Source organism: Ctenocephalides felis, unplaced genomic scaffold, assembly GCF_003426905.1.
Source record: "Ctenocephalides felis isolate EL2017-DRISC unplaced genomic scaffold, ASM342690v1 CF-g0.4_SCAFFOLD_03573, whole genome shotgun sequence".
NCBI classification, from domain to species: domain Eukaryota; kingdom Metazoa; phylum Arthropoda; class Insecta; order Siphonaptera; family Pulicidae; genus Ctenocephalides; species Ctenocephalides felis.
In genome coordinates this window covers 2363253-2374284 of record NW_020539727.1, presented here as the reverse complement: position 1 = coordinate 2374284, position 11032 = coordinate 2363253, and the positions used below count along the sequence as shown (strand labels likewise).

At 31.4% G+C, this 11032-nt stretch overlaps 1 long non-coding RNA gene and 1 pseudogene across 1 annotated transcript; one reads left to right on the top strand and one right to left on the bottom strand.

Moving 5' to 3' along the window:
• Positions 1–3581: 3581 nt before the first annotated feature.
• LOC113389384 lies at positions 3582–4052 on the bottom strand. The gene is made up of 3 exons (XR_003368248.1): positions 3922–4052; positions 3787–3858; positions 3582–3711 (listed from the first exon to the last, which is right to left on the bottom strand). It is a non-coding gene; the product is annotated as an uncharacterized LOC113389384 (long non-coding RNA).
• A 2640-nt stretch (positions 4053–6692) lies between these two features.
• Positions 6693–8027, top strand: LOC113389289 (annotated as a pseudogene).
• The last annotated feature ends 3005 nt before the right edge of the window (positions 8028–11032 follow it).

Below are 11032 nucleotides of genomic sequence, written 5' to 3'. Positions count from 1 at the left end.
TCCATATAAATATGTCGACTAGAAAATTTCGCAAATCCATTGGCTTTGTGACAGACCGACATTTTAGAAGGAGGGTGATTGGGAATTCGAAAGAATAACCGCGGAAAAAAGAAAGAATTAACTCTTTCTAGTGTAAAATGACAGTGATGTCCATCGTGTTAAATTTCAACAAGTGCCAGTACTCAGAATGATTTTGGAATGCAATTTAATGATCATCACGCTCAAGGTAATATAAATTAAATTTTATCTAATTATTTAGAGTAAAGATAATATAAAAATATGTAAATATTTTAGTTTTAGCATGTAATCAGAATAATTTTGGAGCGACATCTTCTCATGACATGAGAATCTAGTAATTATGAATTTAATTATATATAATTATTTATAAATCGGAGAATCGGAACTGAAATATATATTAATTTTTAAAACATCATTATTATTATAATAATAATGATGTTTTAAAGATCAATATATATTTCAGTTCCGATTCTGAGGATAGCCTTAATGGAGAAGTTATACCAGAAGTCTTCGATGTAAAACAATTTTTAGCAGAATGGGCGTTACATATCAGGTTCTTCATAATGCTGTATCGGCACTGCTTTTAAAAAAGCATCATGAGTGTTTTAAAGATATACCAACAGACTCTCGGACACTTTTAAAGACAAGAAGGATAGAGTATCGAAAGTTATGAACCCAGGAGAATATATTCATTTTGGGACTGTTAACTGGTTCAAACCCAGAGACGTGAACGTAAAGAATTCACCACAGCAGTGGAGAGAAAGTTGAGATATTAGAGCATAGTATACCACTAAAACCAGTTACGTAATATTACGTAATTTTAGTGTAAGAAATATGTAATCTACATTACGTAATCAGATATTACGAAATAATTACAAAAATTTTACGTAATTCGCCTGCAAAAAATATTACGTAAGAAAAATGAGGATTTTATTTCATATATATTACATAAAGATCGACAGCTCGTGATTTTTCGGAATATTTCGTTTCATGAGCGAACTGTCAAACCAATGAACGGCCTTAAGCGACAGAAGTACCGTTAATCCTGCGAGGCAGCCGCCGGCCGCCGGCCGCCCTAGCCGGCTATGATGCCAGATTTAACAAGTTATCCTGAATGCATTATGGGAAATGGGACTATTCGCCATGTGTTTTGAATTAAGTGTTGTGTTTGTAGTGTCTAATTAATATTTTTAATTTGCTAATTAAATGTGAAAGTGATATTAAATATGTGAAAATATATGTTCATAATATATGTATTTTAAAGGCTCTTAATTACATGATTAGTTAAATCTTTACTCTAAAACGCTCCATTAACCTAAAAATTGATCGTCTGTGTTATTAAATTTTTTTCCAATAATAATTAGATATATAAATAACTTTTATTCTATTCTTCATATTCTAAATATTATTTTATTGTTAATAAAAAATCAGTGACAAATTATTTATAACAGAATCACTTGGCCTTTTAAAACCATTTGTGCTGGGGTAAGTATATAAAAAACATATGTATTAAAAGTTAAATAGAAATTATTACCATTTTTTTCATTTCAGGTGAAAATCGAAAGCTAATAATTTATATCGAGATGCATTTCTTCATCACAAATGGGCCATGAAATAGATATCGAGAATGCTTTTGTAGAGAAGACATCATAGACTTATACCACATTTAGTTTTAACTGAAGATACAATTCCTAATTACATAATATACATAATATGAAATATTTAGTGAAGAACTTATGAAGACTTTGTAAAGGATACTTCGATGATTTTTATTTCGAGTTTAATTTTAAATTTGCATTTCTCTTATCATTTATCATATTTTCCATTTGACATGAAAATGTTGATAAATATGTCATATGTAATTACATATTTTATAAAAATTGTGAATATTATTTATTACTTTGTGGATTTGTTAATGTTAAATTGTGTACATATCCGAAAAAATAAACATACCATATAAATGTGCTTTTTCTTTATTTTTCAGAGAGTATATATATATATATATCTAATATAATATATCTATATATATATATATATGTTGTGTGTGTGTATATGTACATACATATAACTTATATATGTATGTACATACTATGTGTATACGCATTCCTAAGTTCATGAATGTATGTGCTCACATATACGCATATGTGTGTATGTGTGTGTGTGTTCATATATACGAATATGCATGTATGTATTTATGTATGTGTGTAAAAAAGGCCCCTCCACGTCATTTTTTTTTCAAAAATTACGTATTATTATGAAATATTTTCGTAATCCATATTACTAATCCACATTACTTAAAATAGGCGAAATTATGACACATATCTTACATTAATCTTACGTAAAAATGACATAAGTATGTAACTTTTTTGCGTAAAAATTACATAAATATTACGGATTTTGGCTCAGTGGGTTTTACCTAAGGTACCGTGTGTTACCAACAACACACCAATGATTTATGGACAGCGTAGAAGTAAGTGAAAATATTAAATAAATTCAGTTTTTAATTGATACTAATTTATCTGAAAATACATTTTAGGTATTCAAACTTCACCATCGATACAGTACACACCTAGACCTGCTGCCAAAAGATTGATGTTTAATAGTCGTAAGTATTGTAATGAAAACTCTTAATAATAAATTTAAGAATTAATATAGTTGCATACTTTCCGTGCGTATTTGTAATAAATAATCCATATAGTTATAAATATTGAATGAACTAAAACTGCAATTCCATATGTAACATATTTATTAAATAGTATTTTATTTACACTACTAAAAATAACTAAATTAAACTAACTTAACCAACAATGATTTAGCATTGGTGATCATTGTCTTGAAACTTATCATTATCTTATTATCTAGTATTATTAAATTCAAACTAATTATTTCATTTTTTATTTTAATTATTTTCATTGTCATTATTCACATTGGGTTCATCACCACCTTCTAAAGCACTGGAAAGAACAAATTTTGAATTATTATAAACTATAGTTTTACAGGTTTATTTTATATAATAAGAAATGTTAATTGACATTTTGGAAATATCTGGAATATATTTCAATTTACGTAGCATTCCGGACAAATCTGTCATGGTCATGACACAGCCATCCTTCGACACACTGTTCAACTTGGCTCTGCGTCACACGCTGATGTTGTTCAGATACAATATCTGAAAACATTATTGGTTCAATATTTGTTTAAATAATAAATAGTTTAAAGTAAGTCATTTAATGTATTAATTAATACCTATAATTAATTTTACTATTAGGAGGGCCAAAAAATTCTTTTTGGCTATGCCTCCAGCCTAGCTGTACTCCTAGGCTACCACATCCTTAAATACCTTCTTTAAAAGGGTTATGGTAGCGCTTTTACAGTCCACGCCACCAATTCGTCCTAGGCGTGCTTTCTATAAATGAAACAGTATATGTAATTGATTTGTCCATTTTATCCATTGAGGAACATCATATTTACCTATTTTTCTGCTATTGACCCATCTGTCAATAGCTGCTCCCACATCTTGAAGCACTGCTTCTGTCGACACCGGAAATTTATTGTACACGGCCAGTGTATAATCAGGCAAATCATTCTTCTTTTTACACTGGCAGCATTGCTTATTAATGCTGTCCATTACAGCTTGGAACTTGCTGTCTTGCGTGGTTTTTGTATCCAATCTTGAAATTAATTTCTCCAAGTCTGTTGTTTTTAAAGTTGTCTTAACTTCATAATGTACATTAACGTTGATGTAATTAATGTAATGAAATAACTCACTTTTGTACCCATCCATGGGCTCTGTGCTGCTCCCAGCACCATGGTCGAACATCTTATTCCCATCATCACAATCTTAAATATAATATTAGATGATATGATATGTAACATTAGTATACTTTTTAGTAGATTACTTACAAGTGTTAATTAGACGCCTTGCATTTGGCGTTGGTCGACTATTAACTACTGATGTGGAATCTAAAATCTTAGATTAATAATATCAACATAACATAACTTTACGGGTTTACTTACTGCTCTGTCCAATAAATCCGTTATCGAAGTCTATAAAGTAAAAATGAATGCATATAGCAAGATTTACATTTAATAATAAATATTTAATTAAAAAATTAATTGTATGCGATCTTACTGTTTGAATGAATTGCAACAGGCGTAGAGCATCTACTCGATAATGTTGTTGGTGCAGGAGCTGGAAGCAAGATGCTAGACTCGGAGTCCAGATCCAAATCGTCACTGGAACTTCGGTCCTTTCTCGCACGAACTCCCCTTTGTACTTTTCTTGCCTCCGCATCAGATGTTATGTCTGAATATTCAAGTGCTTCCTTCATTTTCTCAAGTGCCACCTCAAATGAGTCTTCAGGCAAAATTATAAGACTTATAACTAGTTTAACAAATAATTACATGTTACTTTATTGTATAGATGATAATAAAAACCATATTATTATATTGTCTAGGATAAAAACTATACTCTTCTTCTCTTCTTTCGCCTATGAATAAAAACATTTGTTGACTGTTGAGTCCATAGATAAGTAAACATAGATAAGTAAACGGTTGAGTCATAAATAAACAAGTATAAATAGATAGCAAACCGGATCGCTTTTCGATTATTTTAATTTTAATTTTCTGCTCCTGCTATAGAGGCGCGACGAGTGTAGCATGAAAATTTACCCCTAGGTTCAATTCTAGATAAATCCAAATCCTTGGGTTTAATTCTAAGATAATTTTATGTTTATTTATCTATGATTGTTACAATAAATCTGAAATTTTAATATGTGAAATGATAACAAAACATACTCATAAAAAATATATTTTATATATATTAAAAACATTTTTAAAATGAAATAAAATTAATGTTTAAGCAATAATTAAATATAAATTATAAAGTATATCAATAAAAGATATTTACATAATTTAAATAAAATATAACTAATAATAAATAGACGAGATTTTTCTAACATTCGCAGAAAAATATACGGGTTTTTATCTGCCTCAGTCGAGTTTTATTGGCCTTGCGACTTTTCTTGTACTTTTCGAGAGCTACTTTTTTATGGGGTCCTGTTCATTTTCATTCATATATTTTCCTGAGAGACATAGTTTCACAGTATTGCACCAGTTATTAACAACAAACAATATAAATAATTTAAAAAATTGAACATCTCCGACCCTTATTTTTCCAAAAAAAAATCTTCAATGAATCTTGATTAAAATTTCTGGTACATAAATAATGAAATTCTGGAATCACTTTCTTTTTGTTTCAAATGTGCCTCAAATCCTCTATAACTTTTCAGCCTAGGTTCTTAACGCATGCTGCTTTTGTTAGTACCCTGCTAGAATTTTTTTATATTTATAAACTGTATTTAATTCAACACTTTTTCGACACTGTGGTACGTGACACTTCGCCATATTGAAATTCATTATTAATTCTTTTGTTTTTCTGAAGTATTCGTTCGTAATCGGTTGTTATCGAATAGCACCGTACCATAGATAAACAAGTATAACCGTACAATGGTCCTGCGGGTTTGATGTGCGCGTTGGCCGAGAAACGGCGTTTTGAATTTGGGAACAGTAAAACCCTCTATCACAGGAGCGGAACACTAATACGATAAAAAGGTCATTTGTTCTATGTTTGCCCCCCATCCCTCCGACGAATAATCATTCATAGATAAAAGAATTCAAGTACATTCAAGTTCATTATCACCGACGAATCATGTATATAAGCATAGTATATAACAATAAAGTCTATGGTTGAGTTTTATCCTTTAAGCCGGCCACAGACGTAACTGTATAACTGCGCAACCTGTGACTTGCACCTGTATTCTGTAGGGTTCTGTAGCGTCTATGGGTGTTTTTTGCGCAAATTGACAGACTGGTGCAAGCGAGTAGGCATGAGCACTTTTCGATTATTTTAATTGCGCAATCATTCAAGTCGGCAAGTTCATTCGTTGGCCGCGTGTGGCAGCACATGTCCCGTTTTTATTTTACTTTGTACCGAATTCATAATACAAGTTTATGAAGTTATCGACAATTAAAAGTTATTAAATTAGACCTCTGAACACTTTGAATTCTCTTCTGATGCTGTAAATATATAAATTAACAAAAAAGATAAATTTGAGCCGTCTGTGGGCACTGTAAAAATACGCCTGGTTGCGCATTCATTCAGTTGCGCAAGTATACAGTTACGTCTGTGGCCGGCTTTAGTTGAAATTTGTGATATGCTTGCGATTGCGCAAATACTTGAATATAAACTTGAGTCGTCTGTGGGCACTGTGAAAATACGCCTGGTTGCGCATTCATTCAGTTGCGCAAGTATACAGTTACGTCTGTGGCCGGCTTTAGAGAGCCATGAGCGGCATGAGCCATATTGAATTGGAAAAGACGCGCCATGGACGCGCCGCTTGTTAAATAACAAAGCGATTCGATTCTTGTCTCATCTTTCTAAAACCAGCATTCTATGCTTCAAATGTCAAATAATTGAATGTAATGAAAATGGAATGGAAATGATTGAAACGTAATAGTTGAAATCCTAGACAATATAATAATGGTTGAAATCATTTATGATATTGAAAAAGAGATTAAACTAAAGTTGAGTTGATTAAACTAAAATTCAACTAGATTATTATTTAGCCCTTTTGTGTATATTTAGTGAGTAAAAACAGTGAAACTTTTTAAAAATGTCAGACGAAATAATTATGTCTGTGAACAATCAGGCAATTAAAATCGAGCCACCGGAATGTTTAGAAGAAGGCATTAAACTAGATGTTGAGGATGAATTTGGCGTTCTTGATGCTATTGTTAAATCTGAATCTGAAGATGATGAAACGTGTTTAGAAAGATTCATGAATTCCGAAGTGACTGTAGAAGAAGAAGTCAAACAGGAATTAATCGATACATCAGCTTATGAATGTGACATTTGTTATCGATCATTTGCAGAATCACATCATTTGAAAGAGCATATGGTTGATCACATGTCCACTAATAGCAAAGAAAGCCCTTTTGAATGCGAAATCTGTCATAAGACTTTCAAACTAACAAAAGGGTTGAAAATACACTTGAATATACATTCAGCAGAACGTTCCTATGATTGCAAATTTTGCAACAAGTCATTCAAAGAATTGGTTGCTTTGAAAAAACACTATCAGGTTCACAGTGATGAACGCGCCCATGAATGCAATATATGCAAAAAGAAATTTATAGAAACGGGTACTTTGAAACGTCACATGCTCATTCACAGTGAAGTCCGTCCCCATCAATGCAATATATGCAATAAGAAATTCACACAATTAGGTAAAATGAAAAATCACATGCTCATTCACAATGGAGTATGTCACCATAAATGCACTATATGCAATAAGAAATTTACACAATTATGTAATCTGAAACGTCACATGCTGATTCACAGTGGTGTTCGCCCCTATCAATGTAGTATATGCAATCAGACATTTACACAAACAGGTAATCTGAAAAGTCACATGCTCATTCACAGTGGAGAACGTCCCCATGAATGCAGTATATGCAATAAGAAGTTTACAGAATTAGGTAATCTGAAACGTCACATGCTCATTCATAATGGAGTACGTCCCCATGAATGCAGAATATGCAATAAGAAGTTTACAGAATTAGGTACTCTAAAACGTCACATGCTGATTCACAGTGGAGTTTGCTCTCATCAATGCAGTATATGCAATAAGAAATTTACAGTAATAGGTAGTCTGAAACGTCACATGCTGATTCATAGTGGAGTACGCTCTTATCAATGCAGTATATGCAATAAGAAGTTTACAGAATTAGGTAGTCTGAACAGCCACATGCTCTATCACGATAGAGTACATCCTCATGACTGCAATATTTGTAATAAGACATTCACACGTTTAGGTAATCTGAAAAAACACATGCTGATTCACAGTGGTGAACATACTCATGAATGCAATATATGCAAAAAGAAATTCATAGAAACAGGTACTCTGAATCGTCACATGCTGATTCACAGTGAAGTGCGCCCCCATTAATGCTGTATATGCAACAAGACATTCACAGAATTAAGTAATCTGAAACGTCACATGCTCATTCACAGTGGAGTGCGTCATCATGAATGCAGTAAATGCAATAAGAAATTTAAAGAATTACGTTCTCTGAAACCTCACATGCTTATACACAGTGGAATATGTCCCCATGAATGCAATGTATGCAATAGGACATTCACACAATCAGATACTCTGAAACGTCACACTCTGATTAAGCACAGAAACTAGTAATTGAGAAATATGCAATAAAGGATTTAGTCAATTGAAGAAATTAAAGAAACACATGGCACTTCATAGTCAGAAGTGTGATAAAAATCAATCAAACTGAAGTTAAATATTTGGAATTATATTATAAAATATTCTTGCATGTAATACAATGTAATGTATATGCAAATATAATAAAATATACATTGCACATCACCTAATATGCATTTATTGATATCAAATCATTTGTTACATAATAATAAATAATAAATGGTAGTCTGTTCGAAGGCAGGTTCATAGTGTGAGAGCCACCACAAGTAAGTGATTCCCCCTCCTCTATTTTTCATATATTTTTCTTTCCAAACTTCTGCTTCCATGCGCTTCGGCTTTCATTTCCCTGGATTTTTTTGCGCTTACTATTACTTAGCTTACTCTACTGAACATTTTGATTAGCATAACTCAGAAAAATGTATGTGTTATGTGTATGTGTGTGTATGTTTGGATACAATTTTTTGTCCACGATTTCGATAAAGGTTTTAAAAATTAGAATTAATTTTGTCACAACTTTTTGGGTTTGGTACCAAGATTATTGATTTTTAAAGTTCACTTGTACGGTTTAAACAAATATCAAAATTTTCAGATTTTTTTTTTTTGTCAAATTTTTTAAAAATATAAAAAGTTTTACACTTTAAATATAAATTTTAAACTTACAATTCATTTTTTAAATGTATATATTTTATGTGTGTTATAATGAAAAATATATTTTCAGATGTATTAATACTGAATTAATACTAAATGAATTCATTTGGCATCTCTAGTTAACGTAAACATTTTCAAGTGTTTTATGCGAAAAGATCGTCGCTATATAATATGATCGATAAAACATATACTATTATAATTATATCTATTTGACAATATTTAAAACAATTGTTACCCAGTAAACCACAAAACGTAACAAAGCCATGATGTTACGTAACGCTGGCACGTCCGCACGAACCAGGTACGTAACCTGGGAGGCACACAGAAGTATCTATTTCGCGGGCAAGAACGTAACGGCTGCTTCGTTGCACACTAATACACCGCGGTTGCATTTTTGCTACGTATCTAAATTGAATAAAAAAGCATGTAGGCATGGGGAGTTATCTCCGAACAAATGCTCGTTACACTGTTTTGGCGAGGATTAATATTTTTAGCGAAAAAAAGATGTCGCTACTTGTTTCAATCTCATTAATCGAAAAGAAAATAGATGGCTGAGCGGAAATTAATCGCCATTTTACCTTCTTATATAGTGAAGCCGTAGTGAAGCATTTATTTACGTTGTGAAGTATTTTGTTTATAATTAATTGTGTTCAAGGAATTATTATCAAATTAATATGGCAAAGTGCAGTGAACCAAATTGTGGTAACTCCAGAAATAATATAAAGTTGCATGTCTTTCCGGCATCTAATGATCAGGTATGTATATAATGATGTATTGTGTTTATATAATAAATTTGTATAATAAAAATATAATGAAAATGTTTTAGATGTTTTCAATTTGGGTGCAGAGGACGAATAATCCTTTAATGGACGATTTAACTCCATTATATTGTGGCAAACGTTGTTATGTCTGTGATGCGCACTTTACAAATGTTTGTAAAGTTGAAAATTTGCCAAAAAGTTCGAAGACAAATTTGAAAATTAATGCCCTACCGATTTGTTGGGAATCCTTACCTAGAAGAGAATTGTCTCCTGGATAAACATAGATTCCGTAAGAATAATAATAAAATTAATATATGTATTTGATAGTTAGATTTTAAAAAACTTATATTATTTTAGAACTTGGTGTGTCGATTCACAAATGTAATGTGAAAGCATAGACATACCGATTGTCAAAGAATATTAATCCCATCTCAGGTAGATAAATACAAGTTGTTTAGACATTAATTTTACATGATATTGTTGCTCACTTAACTCAGGTACTCTACCTTTTTTTTAATAATTTATACATTAATATGCTTCCTTTGTTAGCTTCTTTGAGCATTATGGAACTTACTTATGGAACACATACTTTTTGCAGAAAATTACTGACAAATTAATCTTATATTTTCAGTTAGGAGATGGAGACCTAAAAACCTCAGAAAAGATTTTTGCAGTACCCTTAAGATTGTCAAGTGCGGGTTAAAACAGTCACCTATTCTGACACCAGTTTTCCGGAAAGGTATTTTTTTATATTAATTACAGCAATAATAATTAATTAATCAATTGTGATATTAAAACATGTTATTATATTTAATAGATGTCCTAGGAGGTAACTGCAAATTGCTTCAGTATTCACTGATTAAACGTAGAAGTGCTTTAACTCTTTTCGTTGCTTTACACCAGGAGGTGTAAAATGTATGATACATCCAAAATTTTGTTCTTGGAGATAAGAAGAATTAACAAACAATGTAATAATTTAAGGGATAAATTGCAACAAAGTATACAATGTTCTGAAAAGTTTTCAAATATTCCGGAAACACTAAATGTAAGGGCAAGAAATTTTATATTGTCTCAATTAAGAGAGCATACTAAAAGACCGAAAGGAAGAAAATTCACAGACGAGGACAAAATTCTTGCTTTAAGTTTGTATAAAAAGTCTCCAAAGGCTTACTACTTTTGGAGACAAATATTTATTTTGCCATCTCCTCAAACATTGAGAAAGTTGCTTTCAGAGATACCTTTGTATAGCGGTATAAATGAGTGTCTTTTTAATTAAGTTCAGCTATTTCTCATAAAAAGTATGAGAGTAGCAAATACTGTGTTTTG